The sequence below is a fragment of the Microcebus murinus genome, chromosome 22, assembly GCF_040939455.1.
Source record: "Microcebus murinus isolate Inina chromosome 22, M.murinus_Inina_mat1.0, whole genome shotgun sequence".
In the NCBI taxonomy this organism is placed as follows: Eukaryota; Metazoa; Chordata; class Mammalia; order Primates; family Cheirogaleidae; genus Microcebus; species Microcebus murinus.
Genome location: NC_134125.1, coordinates 27,401,221 through 27,415,664, shown reverse-complemented (window position 1 = coordinate 27,415,664; position 14,444 = coordinate 27,401,221). Strand labels below are relative to the sequence as shown.

Sequence of the window (14,444 nt, the reverse complement as noted above, 5' to 3'; positions counted from 1 at the left end):
GGGTGACAGTTAGGGCACAATTCACAATCGCAAAGACGTGGAAGCGACCCGAGTGCCCATCCATCCAGGAGTGCATTAATAAAATGTGGCGCGTGGACACCACGGAGTGCCATTCGGCTGTGAGGAGCAGCGGTGAGAGGGCGCCTCTCGTGTTCTCCTGGCCAGAGCTGGAACCCGTTCCAGTAAGCCAGGTATCCCAAGAATGGACACACGAGCACCACGTGAGCGCGCTCACCAGCAAATTGGTACGAACGGATGGACGCCTAAGTGGACAGAGAGGAATCACCTTCATCGGGTGGGTGTCGGGCGGGTGGGGGGAGGGGAGGGGCATACACATCCATTAGGCATGGGGTGGGTGCGCACCGACTGGGGGATGGGCGCACTTGAAGCTCTGACCCGAGGGGGGAGGCTTGGAGAGGGCAAGGCACCCGACCTTAACATTGGTACCCCCACAATACGCTGCAACAACATGAGAGGTATATGAATAAGAACACAGGGGGGGCCGGGCGCGGTGGCTCACGCCTGTAATCCTAGCTCTCTGGGAGGCCGAGGCGGGCGGATTGCTCCAGGTCAGGAGTTCGAAACCAGCCTGAGCAAGAGCGAGACCCCCGTCTCTACTAAAAATAGAAAGAAATTAATTGGCCAACTAATATATATAGAAAAACACAGCCGGGCGTGGTGGTGCATGCCTGTAGTCCCAACTACTCGGGAGGCTGAGGCAGCAGGATTGCTTGAGCCCGGAGATTGAGGTTGCCGTGAGCTAGGCTGACGCCATGGCACTCACTCTAGCCTGGGCAGCAAAACGAGACTCTGTCTCAAAAAAAAAAAAAAAAAAAAAAAAAAAAGAACACAGGGGGGAGGGGGGCACGGGCAACACATGTCACCTGAATACTTGTACTCCCATCATCTGCTTGAAAAGAGAGAGAAAAGAAAATGCAATCATAGAGGTAAGAGACACTTTTTAAAAATCATGAATCCGAAGAGAAAAGTAAAAGGAGGCCTGTGGAGCAGGTCTGGGTGTGACTCCGGATCCCCCAACATCAGGTGCCACCACCAAAGATTCCTGCGTGTAGCCCATAGAACCCCAAAAGCAACGGGACGAGTTCTGGTCACATACTCCCTCAAAATGACATCCTGGCCTTCTTCTGGAACTCCCTCCCCTCTCAGACTCTCAAGGTTTCCTCCAGCGTGTCGGTTCCCACAGAGCAGACCTTTGGTCTGAGACCTGACAGTCCAGATGCCACGCATGCTGCCGCGTGGCGGCGGTGTCGCGGCTTGGGACAAGAGGAGGCCCCACGGTGCGGGCTGGGGCGCCAGGCACCGCGGGCGGGCGCTGAGGGTGGGGGTGACCCCCACCCCGGGCCGCCGCCGCGCTCCCAGAAAGGGGACAGAACAAGAGGCAAAAAAAAAAAAAAAAAAAAAAAAAGCAGCAGCCTGTGGCACCCGGTATTCCCAGGCGGTCTCCCATCCAAGTACTAACCAGGCCCGACCCCGCTTAGCTTCCGAGACCAGACGAGATCGGGGGCGTTCAGGGTGGTGTGGCCCTAGACGGCGGCGGCGGAGGGCGCCCCTGCCCCGCTCAAGAAGCCGAGCCTCTCTGGGCTTCCCCGCCGCCGCCTCCCGCCCCAGGCCCCGCGCCGGGCCGGGCCGGTTGAGTTCGCTGGCCGGGTCCCGCGGGCTCCCAGGGACGGGGGTGATGGGCGGGGCGGGGCGGGGCGGGGGGCTGTCTCTCTATACACACACACACACACTCACACTCACTCACACTCACACAAGATGCGCCTCCACGGCTGGACTCGCCAAGGTGGAGCCCTCCCAGCCCCCCTCGTCTCCTCGCCCGGCCTCCTTCACCTACCCGCTGCCCACCCCCAGCGCGTCGCTGCCTGCCGCTGACTGCGCACGCGCGGGACGCTCGCCCTTTGACCCCAGCCAGGGGCCGCCCTCCCCCACAACCCCTTTCAGCTGCGCCCCCCCCCTCGCCCTGTGGGTGGGCTGCCGCCTATTCCCCCGGGCCAGGGCTGGGGCACAGCCAGTGTATGGGGCGTCTCTCTCTGGGGATGTGTCCCATGGGTGGGGTGGGGTGGCCTGGTTTGGGGGGCGCTGAAGAAATCAGTCCCCTCCATCTCCTACCTCTGGAAAACGCCCAAGCCCGTGGAGAACTGCCGGCACCGCTTCGTGGGGGCCGGGACCCTCCTCCGTGTCCTCCTGTGGCCCAGTCCAAGGGGCCTGGGCCTGGCCGGGGCTGCATTGGACCCCGACCACCCTGGCGTGTGGACTCGCTAAAAATCGGCCATTAGATATTGGATTCCAGCTTCCTGGAGGTCATTTCACTAATGAGTGCACCGGAAAGAGTTTCCTAATCCATCTGTGAGGGTGGCAACTGAAAGAGAATTTTAAAGCTGACAGAATAGGCGAGGGAAGGCATAGGAGATTTCCACACCCAGCAAGGAAGACTTTCCCGAAATGGAAGAAAGAAACGAGCAAACAGAGACACCGGTAGCCCGCCCGGAAAAGAGTCTGCCCCTTAGAGAAAGCACCCTGACCGGGTTCACCCGTGGGTGGGTGGCGAGCTAGCGGCATTCAGAAGAGCGAGGCCCGCAGTCTGTGCGGAAGACACCTGCGCTCGGGTGTGTGTGGCGGCGCGATTCACAAGCAGCTCCAGATGTTAAACCAAGGAGAAGCCAGGGAGTTCCCAACGCCCCAGGTGTCCTCAGCCCACGACTGGCTGCTGTGGGAATGGGAAGCCCGGCTCCTTGTCTCAGAGCGGGGTTCCCAGGAGGATCAGGCTGAAGCTGGGACTTGGCCTCAAAGTGTCCCCTCGCATGGCCACCCCCTTCCCCTTCCTGCTCCTCTACTCCTGGTGCCCCTCCATCCAGGGGCCAGACCTTAAAGAGTCACCGCAAGAGAATCCTGGTCCCAAAGGAGCCTTCTGGGGGACCGGTGCTGAGAGAGGTTGTGGGCATGGCCCGCTGGGGCTCTGCCCGACCCAGGGCTGAGAGATGCCACCTCCCAGCTCTGGGTCCCTGCAGGAAGTGTTGGCAAGCACAGGGCCGGTCCTCCAAAGGCCCAGGTGCAGGGAGCCCAGGCCAAGCAGCCTGTGGAAGAAGCCACTTGCCGTGCCACCCCGGGAACAGGACTGCAGGCCCCGGCCCTTCCCACCTCCTCCTCCTCCTCCTCCTCCTCCCCCCCGCCCCCCCCCACAGGGCACAGGGCTCAGAGACACCTCAGACTCTTGCTACCCAAAGTGCAAAGGGCATCAGTTGCTCCTCCAACCCCCCCGCCCAGCAGACCACGTTGTCCAGCCAGCCCCCGGGCCTCCCTGGGGTGCCCAGCACAAAAGTGCAGACACCCACCGGACCCTCAGTCTCAGTTTTCGGAGGTTTTTGCCACTCTAAGGACCCGCAGGCCGGCTGGGCCTTCGGGCAGGACAGAGAGCCCCGGAATCCGACTTGGAGAGCTGCGTGTACGTCCCCATCAGGAGGCGGTCCCCACCTCCGCGGCTCTCCCCTTGCGGGGAGCGGCAGCCCAGCCGGCAGCCGCAGGGCCTCAGGGAAGACACCAGGCTGGGCCCCCGCGGCACAGCGGGGGCACGTCCCCCGCACTCACGCGACTTAGGGACGGCTGCTGGAGACTGCTGCGGCCACCCTGCTGCCGGGTTTCTGGAGGGCTTCCTGGAAGCAGCGTCCACACCAAGCCCTTGGAAGGCCCAGGCGACGGAGGAGCCGGTCAGGCAGGGGCCGAGGACGGTGAGAGGCCGGGCGGGAAGGAGCATGTCAGGCAGGGGCAGAGGACGGTGACAGGCCGGGCGGGGAGGAGCCGGTCAGGCGGGGGCCCAGGACAGTGACGGGCCTGGCCGGGGAGGAGCGCGTCAGGCAGGGGCAGAGGAGACGGGCTGGGTAAGGGTTAGGGTGACAGTTAGGGCACAATTCACAATCGCAAAGACGTGGAAGCGACCCGAGTGCCCATCCATCCAGGAGTGCATTAATAAAATGTGGCGCGTGGACACCACGGAGTGCCATTCGGCTGTGAGGAGCAGCGGTGAGAGGGCGCCTCTCGTGTTCTCCTGGCCAGAGCTGGAACCCGTTCCAGTAAGCCAGGTATCCCAAGAATGGACACACGAGCACCACGTGAGCGCGCTCACCAGCAAATTGGTACGAACGGATGGACGCCTAAGTGGACAGAGAGGAATCACCTTCATCGGGTGGGTGTCGGGCGGGTGGGGGGAGGGGAGGGGCATACACATCCATTAGGCATGGGGTGGGTGCGCACCGACTGGGGGATGGGCGCACTTGAAGCTCTGACCCGAGGGGGGAGGCTTGGAGAGGGCAAGGCACCCGACCTTAACATTGGTACCCCCACAATACGCTGCAACAACATGAGAGGTATATGAATAAGAACACAGGGGGGGCCGGGCGCGGTGGCTCACGCCTGTAATCCTAGCTCTCTGGGAGGCCGAGGCGGGCGGATTGCTCCAGGTCAGGAGTTCGAAACCAGCCTGAGCAAGAGCGAGACCCCCGTCTCTACTAAAAATAGAAAGAAATTAATTGGCCAACTAATATATATAGAAAAACACAGCCGGGCGTGGTGGTGCATGCCTGTAGTCCCAACTACTCGGGAGGCTGAGGCAGCAGGATTGCTTGAGCCCGGAGATTGAGGTTGCCGTGAGCTAGGCTGACGCCATGGCACTCACTCTAGCCTGGGCAGCAAAACGAGACTCTGTCTCAAAAAAAAAAAAAAAAAAAAAAAAAAAAGAACACAGGGGGGAGGGGGGCACGGGCAACACATGTCACCTGAATACTTGTACTCCCATCATCTGCTTGAAAAGAGAGAGAAAAGAAAATGCAATCATAGAGGTAAGAGACACTTTTTAAAAATCATGAATCCGAAGAGAAAAGTAAAAGGAGGCCTGTGGAGCAGGTCTGGGTGTGACTCCGGATCCCCCAACATCAGGTGCCACCACCAAAGATTCCTGCGTGTAGCCCATAGAACCCCAAAAGCAACGGGACGAGTTCTGGTCACATACTCCCTCAAAATGACATCCTGGCCTTCTTCTGGAACTCCCTCCCCTCTCAGACTCTCAAGGTTTCCTCCAGCGTGTCGGTTCCCACAGAGCAGACCTTTGGTCTGAGACCTGACAGTCCAGATGCCACGCATGCTGCCGCGTGGCGGCGGTGTCGCGGCTTGGGACAAGAGGAGGCCCCACGGTGCGGGCTGGGGCGCCAGGCACCGCGGGCGGGCGCTGAGGGTGGGGGTGACCCCCACCCCGGGCCGCCGCCGCGCTCCCAGAAAGGGGACAGAACAAGAGGCAAAAAAAAAAAAAAAAAAAAAAAAAGCAGCAGCCTGTGGCACCCGGTATTCCCAGGCGGTCTCCCATCCAAGTACTAACCAGGCCCGACCCCGCTTAGCTTCCGAGACCAGACGAGATCGGGGGCGTTCAGGGTGGTGTGGCCCTAGACGGCGGCGGCGGAGGGCGCCCCTGCCCCGCTCAAGAAGCCGAGCCTCTCTGGGCTTCCCCGCCGCCGCCTCCCGCCCCAGGCCCCGCGCCGGGCCGGGCCGGTTGAGTTCGCTGGCCGGGTCCCGCGGGCTCCCAGGGACGGGGGTGATGGGCGGGGCGGGGCGGGGCGGGGGGCTGTCTCTCTATACACACACACACACACTCACACTCACTCACACTCACACAAGATGCGCCTCCACGGCTGGACTCGCCAAGGTGGAGCCCTCCCAGCCCCCCTCGTCTCCTCGCCCGGCCTCCTTCACCTACCCGCTGCCCACCCCCAGCGCGTCGCTGCCTGCCGCTGACTGCGCACGCGCGGGACGCTCGCCCTTTGACCCCAGCCAGGGGCCGCCCTCCCCCACAACCCCTTTCAGCTGCGCCCCCCCCCTCGCCCTGTGGGTGGGCTGCCGCCTATTCCCCCGGGCCAGGGCTGGGGCACAGCCAGTGTATGGGGCGTCTCTCTCTGGGGATGTGTCCCATGGGTGGGGTGGGGTGGCCTGGTTTGGGGGGCGCTGAAGAAATCAGTCCCCTCCATCTCCTACCTCTGGAAAACGCCCAAGCCCGTGGAGAACTGCCGGCACCGCTTCGTGGGGGCCGGGACCCTCCTCCGTGTCCTCCTGTGGCCCAGTCCAAGGGGCCTGGGCCTGGCCGGGGCTGCATTGGACCCCGACCACCCTGGCGTGTGGACTCGCTAAAAATCGGCCATTAGATATTGGATTCCAGCTTCCTGGAGGTCATTTCACTAATGAGTGCACCGGAAAGAGTTTCCTAATCCATCTGTGAGGGTGGCAACTGAAAGAGAATTTTAAAGCTGACAGAATAGGCGAGGGAAGGCATAGGAGATTTCCACACCCAGCAAGGAAGACTTTCCCGAAATGGAAGAAAGAAACGAGCAAACAGAGACACCGGTAGCCCGCCCGGAAAAGAGTCTGCCCCTTAGAGAAAGCACCCTGACCGGGTTCACCCGTGGGTGGGTGGCGAGCTAGCGGCATTCAGAAGAGCGAGGCCCGCAGTCTGTGCGGAAGACACCTGCGCTCGGGTGTGTGTGGCGGCGCGATTCACAAGCAGCTCCAGATGTTAAACCAAGGAGAAGCCAGGGAGTTCCCAACGCCCCAGGTGTCCTCAGCCCACGACTGGCTGCTGTGGGAATGGGAAGCCCGGCTCCTTGTCTCAGAGCGGGGTTCCCAGGAGGATCAGGCTGAAGCTGGGACTTGGCCTCAAAGTGTCCCCTCGCATGGCCACCCCCTTCCCCTTCCTGCTCCTCTACTCCTGGTGCCCCTCCATCCAGGGGCCAGACCTTAAAGAGTCACCGCAAGAGAATCCTGGTCCCAAAGGAGCCTTCTGGGGGACCGGTGCTGAGAGAGGTTGTGGGCATGGCCCGCTGGGGCTCTGCCCGACCCAGGGCTGAGAGATGCCACCTCCCAGCTCTGGGTCCCTGCAGGAAGTGTTGGCAAGCACAGGGCCGGTCCTCCAAAGGCCCAGGTGCAGGGAGCCCAGGCCAAGCAGCCTGTGGAAGAAGCCACTTGCCGTGCCACCCCGGGAACAGGACTGCAGGCCCCGGCCCTTCCCACCTCCTCCTCCTCCTCCTCCTCCTCCCCCCCGCCCCCCCCCACAGGGCACAGGGCTCAGAGACACCTCAGACTCTTGCTACCCAAAGTGCAAAGGGCATCAGTTGCTCCTCCAACCCCCCCGCCCAGCAGACCACGTTGTCCAGCCAGCCCCCGGGCCTCCCTGGGGTGCCCAGCACAAAAGTGCAGACACCCACCGGACCCTCAGTCTCAGTTTTCGGAGGTTTTTGCCACTCTAAGGACCCGCAGGCCGGCTGGGCCTTCGGGCAGGACAGAGAGCCCCGGAATCCGACTTGGAGAGCTGCGTGTACGTCCCCATCAGGAGGCGGTCCCCACCTCCGCGGCTCTCCCCTTGCGGGGAGCGGCAGCCCAGCCGGCAGCCGCAGGGCCTCAGGGAAGACACCAGGCTGGGCCCCCGCGGCACAGCGGGGGCACGTCCCCCGCACTCACGCGACTTAGGGACGGCTGCTGGAGACTGCTGCGGCCACCCTGCTGCCGGGTTTCTGGAGGGCTTCCTGGAAGCAGCGTCCACACCAAGCCCTTGGAAGGCCCAGGCGACGGAGGAGCCGGTCAGGCAGGGGCCGAGGACGGTGAGAGGCCGGGCGGGAAGGAGCATGTCAGGCAGGGGCAGAGGACGGTGACAGGCCGGGCGGGGAGGAGCCGGTCAGGCGGGGGCCCAGGACAGTGACGGGCCTGGCCGGGGAGGAGCGCGTCAGGCAGGGGCAGAGGAGACGGGCTGGGTAAGGGTTAGGGTGACAGTTAGGGCACAATTCACAATCGCAAAGACGTGGAAGCGACCCGAGTGCCCATCCATCCAGGAGTGCATTAATAAAATGTGGCGCGTGGACACCACGGAGTGCCATTCGGCTGTGAGGAGCAGCGGTGAGAGGGCGCCTCTCGTGTTCTCCTGGCCAGAGCTGGAACCCGTTCCAGTAAGCCAGGTATCCCAAGAATGGACACACGAGCACCACGTGAGCGCGCTCACCAGCAAATTGGTACGAACGGATGGACGCCTAAGTGGACAGAGAGGAATCACCTTCATCGGGTGGGTGTCGGGCGGGTGGGGGGAGGGGAGGGGCATACACATCCATTAGGCATGGGGTGGGTGCGCACCGACTGGGGGATGGGCGCACTTGAAGCTCTGACCCGAGGGGGGAGGCTTGGAGAGGGCAAGGCACCCGACCTTAACATTGGTACCCCCACAATACGCTGCAACAACATGAGAGGTATATGAATAAGAACACAGGGGGGGCCGGGCGCGGTGGCTCACGCCTGTAATCCTAGCTCTCTGGGAGGCCGAGGCGGGCGGATTGCTCCAGGTCAGGAGTTCGAAACCAGCCTGAGCAAGAGCGAGACCCCCGTCTCTACTAAAAATAGAAAGAAATTAATTGGCCAACTAATATATATAGAAAAACACAGCCGGGCGTGGTGGTGCATGCCTGTAGTCCCAACTACTCGGGAGGCTGAGGCAGCAGGATTGCTTGAGCCCGGAGATTGAGGTTGCCGTGAGCTAGGCTGACGCCATGGCACTCACTCTAGCCTGGGCAGCAAAACGAGACTCTGTCTCAAAAAAAAAAAAAAAAAAAAAAAAAAAAGAACACAGGGGGGAGGGGGGCACGGGCAACACATGTCACCTGAATACTTGTACTCCCATCATCTGCTTGAAAAGAGAGAGAAAAGAAAATGCAATCATAGAGGTAAGAGACACTTTTTAAAAATCATGAATCCGAAGAGAAAAGTAAAAGGAGGCCTGTGGAGCAGGTCTGGGTGTGACTCCGGATCCCCCAACATCAGGTGCCACCACCAAAGATTCCTGCGTGTAGCCCATAGAACCCCAAAAGCAACGGGACGAGTTCTGGTCACATACTCCCTCAAAATGACATCCTGGCCTTCTTCTGGAACTCCCTCCCCTCTCAGACTCTCAAGGTTTCCTCCAGCGTGTCGGTTCCCACAGAGCAGACCTTTGGTCTGAGACCTGACAGTCCAGATGCCACGCATGCTGCCGCGTGGCGGCGGTGTCGCGGCTTGGGACAAGAGGAGGCCCCACGGTGCGGGCTGGGGCGCCAGGCACCGCGGGCGGGCGCTGAGGGTGGGGGTGACCCCCACCCCGGGCCGCCGCCGCGCTCCCAGAAAGGGGACAGAACAAGAGGCAAAAAAAAAAAAAAAAAAAAAAAAAGCAGCAGCCTGTGGCACCCGGTATTCCCAGGCGGTCTCCCATCCAAGTACTAACCAGGCCCGACCCCGCTTAGCTTCCGAGACCAGACGAGATCGGGGGCGTTCAGGGTGGTGTGGCCCTAGACGGCGGCGGCGGAGGGCGCCCCTGCCCCGCTCAAGAAGCCGAGCCTCTCTGGGCTTCCCCGCCGCCGCCTCCCGCCCCAGGCCCCGCGCCGGGCCGGGCCGGTTGAGTTCGCTGGCCGGGTCCCGCGGGCTCCCAGGGACGGGGGTGATGGGCGGGGCGGGGCGGGGCGGGGGGCTGTCTCTCTATACACACACACACACACTCACACTCACTCACACTCACACAAGATGCGCCTCCACGGCTGGACTCGCCAAGGTGGAGCCCTCCCAGCCCCCCTCGTCTCCTCGCCCGGCCTCCTTCACCTACCCGCTGCCCACCCCCAGCGCGTCGCTGCCTGCCGCTGACTGCGCACGCGCGGGACGCTCGCCCTTTGACCCCAGCCAGGGGCCGCCCTCCCCCACAACCCCTTTCAGCTGCGCCCCCCCCCTCGCCCTGTGGGTGGGCTGCCGCCTATTCCCCCGGGCCAGGGCTGGGGCACAGCCAGTGTATGGGGCGTCTCTCTCTGGGGATGTGTCCCATGGGTGGGGTGGGGTGGCCTGGTTTGGGGGGCGCTGAAGAAATCAGTCCCCTCCATCTCCTACCTCTGGAAAACGCCCAAGCCCGTGGAGAACTGCCGGCACCGCTTCGTGGGGGCCGGGACCCTCCTCCGTGTCCTCCTGTGGCCCAGTCCAAGGGGCCTGGGCCTGGCCGGGGCTGCATTGGACCCCGACCACCCTGGCGTGTGGACTCGCTAAAAATCGGCCATTAGATATTGGATTCCAGCTTCCTGGAGGTCATTTCACTAATGAGTGCACCGGAAAGAGTTTCCTAATCCATCTGTGAGGGTGGCAACTGAAAGAGAATTTTAAAGCTGACAGAATAGGCGAGGGAAGGCATAGGAGATTTCCACACCCAGCAAGGAAGACTTTCCCGAAATGGAAGAAAGAAACGAGCAAACAGAGACACCGGTAGCCCGCCCGGAAAAGAGTCTGCCCCTTAGAGAAAGCACCCTGACCGGGTTCACCCGTGGGTGGGTGGCGAGCTAGCGGCATTCAGAAGAGCGAGGCCCGCAGTCTGTGCGGAAGACACCTGCGCTCGGGTGTGTGTGGCGGCGCGATTCACAAGCAGCTCCAGATGTTAAACCAAGGAGAAGCCAGGGAGTTCCCAACGCCCCAGGTGTCCTCAGCCCACGACTGGCTGCTGTGGGAATGGGAAGCCCGGCTCCTTGTCTCAGAGCGGGGTTCCCAGGAGGATCAGGCTGAAGCTGGGACTTGGCCTCAAAGTGTCCCCTCGCATGGCCACCCCCTTCCCCTTCCTGCTCCTCTACTCCTGGTGCCCCTCCATCCAGGGGCCAGACCTTAAAGAGTCACCGCAAGAGAATCCTGGTCCCAAAGGAGCCTTCTGGGGGACCGGTGCTGAGAGAGGTTGTGGGCATGGCCCGCTGGGGCTCTGCCCGACCCAGGGCTGAGAGATGCCACCTCCCAGCTCTGGGTCCCTGCAGGAAGTGTTGGCAAGCACAGGGCCGGTCCTCCAAAGGCCCAGGTGCAGGGAGCCCAGGCCAAGCAGCCTGTGGAAGAAGCCACTTGCCGTGCCACCCCGGGAACAGGACTGCAGGCCCCGGCCCTTCCCACCTCCTCCTCCTCCTCCTCCTCCTCCTCCTCCCCCCCGCCCCCCCCCACAGGGCACAGGGCTCAGAGACACCTCAGACTCTTGCTACCCAAAGTGCAAAGGGCATCAGTTGCTCCTCCAACCCCCCAGCCCAGCAGACCACGTTGTCCAGCCAGCCCCCGGGCCTCCCTGGGGTGCCCAGCACAAAAGTGCAGACACCCACCGGACCCTCAGTCTCAGTTTTCGGAGGTTTTTGCCACTCTAAGGACCCGCAGGCCGGCTGGGCCTTCGGGCAGGACAGAGAGCCCCGGAATCCGACTTGGAGAGCTGCGTGTACGTCCCCATCAGGAGGCGGTCCCCACCTCCGCGGCTCTCCCCTTGCGGGGAGCGGCAGCCCAGCCGGCAGCCGCAGGGCCTCAGGGAAGACACCAGGCTGGGCCCCCGCGGCACAGCGGGGGCACGTCCCCCGCACTCACGCGACTTAGGGACGGCTGCTGGAGACTGCTGCGGCCACCCTGCTGCCGGGTTTCTGGAGGGCTTCCTGGAAGCAGCGTCCACACCAAGCCCTTGGAAGGCCCAGGCGACGGAGGAGCCGGTCAGGCAGGGGCCGAGGACGGTGAGAGGCCGGGCGGGAAGGAGCATGTCAGGCAGGGGCAGAGGACGGTGACAGGCCGGGCGGGGAGGAGCCGGTCAGGCGGGGGCCCAGGACAGTGACGGGCCTGGCCGGGGAGGAGCGCGTCAGGCAGGGGCAGAGGAGACGGGCTGGGTAAGGGTTAGGGTGACAGTTAGGGCACAATTCACAATCGCAAAGACGTGGAAGCGACCCGAGTGCCCATCCATCCAGGAGTGCATTAATAAAATGTGGCGCGTGGACACCACGGAGTGCCATTCGGCTGTGAGGAGCAGCGGTGAGAGGGCGCCTCTCGTGTTCTCCTGGCCAGAGCTGGAACCCGTTCCAGTAAGCCAGGTATCCCAAGAATGGACACACGAGCACCACGTGAGCGCGCTCACCAGCAAATTGGTACGAACGGATGGACGCCTAAGTGGACAGAGAGGAATCACCTTCATCGGGTGGGTGTCGGGCGGGTGGGGGGAGGGGAGGGGCATACACATCCATTAGGCATGGGGTGGGTGCGCACCGACTGGGGGATGGGCGCACTTGAAGCTCTGACCCGAGGGGGGAGGCTTGGAGAGGGCAAGGCACCCGACCTTAACATTGGTACCCCCACAATACGCTGCAACAACATGAGAGGTATATGAATAAGAACACAGGGGGGGCCGGGCGCGGTGGCTCACGCCTGTAATCCTAGCTCTCTGGGAGGCCGAGGCGGGCGGATTGCTCCAGGTCAGGAGCTCGAAACCAGCCTGAGCAAGAGCGAGACCCCCGTCTCTACTAAAAATAGAAAGAAATTAATTGGCCAACTAATATATATAGAAAAACACAGCCGGGCGTGGTGGTGCATGCCTGTAGTCCCAACTACTCGGGAGGCTGAGGCAGCAGGATTGCTTGAGCCCGGAGATTGAGGTTGCCGTGAGCTAGGCTGACGCCATGGCACTCACTCTAGCCTGGGCAGCAAAACGAGACTCTGTCTCAAAAAAAAAAAAAAAAAAAAAAAAAAAGAACACAGGGGGGAGGGGGGCACGGGCAACACATGTCACCTGAATACTTGTACTCCCATCATCTGCTTGAAAAGAGAGAGAAAAGAAAATGCAATCATAGAGGTAAGAGACACTTTTTAAAAATCATGAATCCGAAGAGAAAAGTAAAAGGAGGCCTGTGGAGCAGGTCTGGGTGTGACTCCGGATCCCCCAACATCAGGTGCCACCACCAAAGATTCCTGCGTGTAGCCCATAGAACCCCAAAAGCAACGGGACGAGTTCTGGTCACATACTCCCTCAAAATGACATCCTGGCCTTCTTCTGGAACTCCCTCCCCTCTCAGACTCTCAAGGTTTCCTCCAGCGTGTCGGTTCCCACAGAGCAGACCTTTGGTCTGAGACCTGACAGTCCAGATGCCACGCATGCTGCCGCGTGGCGGCGGTGTCGCGGCTTGGGACAAGAGGAGGCCCCACGGTGCGGGCTGGGGCGCCAGGCACCGCGGGCGGGCGCTGAGGGTGGGGGTGACCCCCACCCCGGGCCGCCGCCGCGCTCCCAGAAAGGGGACAGAACAAGAGGCAAAAAAAAAAAAAAAAGCAGCAGCCTGTGGCACCCGGTATTCCCAGGCGGTCTCCCATCCAAGTACTAACCAGGCCCGACCCCGCTTAGCTTCCGAGACCAGACGAGATCGGGGGCGTTCAGGGTGGTGTGGCCCTAGACGGCGGCGGCGGAGGGCGCCCCTGCCCCGCTCAAGAAGCCGAGCCTCTCTGGGCTTCCCCGCCGCCGCCTCCCGCCCCAGGCCCCGCGCCGGGCCGGGCCGGTTGAGTTCGCCGGCCGGGTCCCGCGGGCTCCCAGGGACGGGGGTGATGGGCGGGGCGGGGCGGGGCGGGGCGGGGCGGGGCGGGGGGCTGTCTCTCTATACACACACACACACACTCACACTCACTCACACTCACACAAGATGCGCCTCCACGGCTGGACTCGCCAAGGTGGAGCCCTCCCAGCCCCCCTCGTCTCCTCGCCCGGCCTCCTTCACCTACCCGCTGCCCACCCCCAGCGCGTCGCTGCCTGCCGCTGACTGCGCACGCGCGGGACGCTCGCCCTTTGACCCCAGCCAGGGGCCGCCCTCCCCCACAACCCCTTTCAGCTGCGCCCCCCCCCTCGCCCTGTGGGTGGGCTGCCGCCTATTCCCCCGGGCCAGGGCTGGGGCACAGCCAGTGTATGGGGCGTCTCTCTCTGGGGATGTGTCCCATGGGTGGGGTGGGGTGGCCTGGTTTGGGGGGCGCTGAAGAAATCAGTCCCCTCCATCTCCTACCTCTGGAAAACGCCCAAGCCCGTGGAGAACTGCCGGCACCGCTTCGTGGGGGCCGGGACCCTCCTCCGTGTCCTCCTGTGGCCCAGTCCAAGGGGCCTGGGCCTGGCCGGGGCTGCATTGGACCCCGACCACCCTGGCGTGTGGACTCGCTAAAAATCGGCCATTAGATATTGGATTCCAGCTTCCTGGAGGTCATTTCACTAATGAGTGCACCGGAAAGAGTTTCCTAATCCATCTGTGAGGGTGGCAACTGAAAGAGAATTTTAAAGCTGACAGAATAGGCGAGGGAAGGCATAGGAGATTTCCACACCCAGCAAGGAAGACTTTCCCGAAATGGAAGAAAGAAACGAGCAAACAGAGACACCGGTAGCCCGCCCGGAAAAGAGTCTGCCCCTTAGAGAAAGCACCCTGACCGGGTTCACCCGTGGGTGGGTGGCGAGCTAGCGGCATTCAGAAGAGCGAGGCCCGCAGTCTGTGCGGAAGACACCTGCGCTCGGGTGTGTGTGGCGGCGCGATTCACAAGCAGCTCCAGATGTTAAACCAAGGAGAAGCCAGGGAGTTCCCAACGCCCCAGGTGTCCTCAGC

The 14,444-nt window shown here is 62.4% G+C and overlaps 4 non-coding genes across 4 annotated transcripts; all 4 read right to left on the bottom strand.

Moving 5' to 3' along the window:
• Window positions 1–1,431: 1,431 nt before the first annotated feature.
• LOC142863571 (5S ribosomal RNA) lies at window positions 1,432–1,550 on the bottom strand. The gene has a single exon (XR_012914341.1). It is a non-coding gene; the product is annotated as a 5S ribosomal RNA (ribosomal RNA).
• A 3,787-nt stretch (window positions 1,551–5,337) lies between these two features.
• On the bottom strand, window positions 5,338–5,456 carry LOC142863570 (5S ribosomal RNA). The gene has a single exon (XR_012914340.1). It is a non-coding gene; the product is annotated as a 5S ribosomal RNA (ribosomal RNA).
• Window positions 5,457–9,243: 3,787 nt separating this feature from the next.
• On the bottom strand, window positions 9,244–9,362 carry LOC142863569 (5S ribosomal RNA). Its single transcript, XR_012914339.1, has one exon. It is a non-coding gene; the product is annotated as a 5S ribosomal RNA (ribosomal RNA).
• Window positions 9,363–13,145: 3,783 nt separating this feature from the next.
• Window positions 13,146–13,264, bottom strand: LOC142863568 (5S ribosomal RNA). Its single transcript, XR_012914338.1, has one exon. It is a non-coding gene; the product is annotated as a 5S ribosomal RNA (ribosomal RNA).
• Between the last annotated feature and the right edge of the window lie 1,180 nt (window positions 13,265–14,444).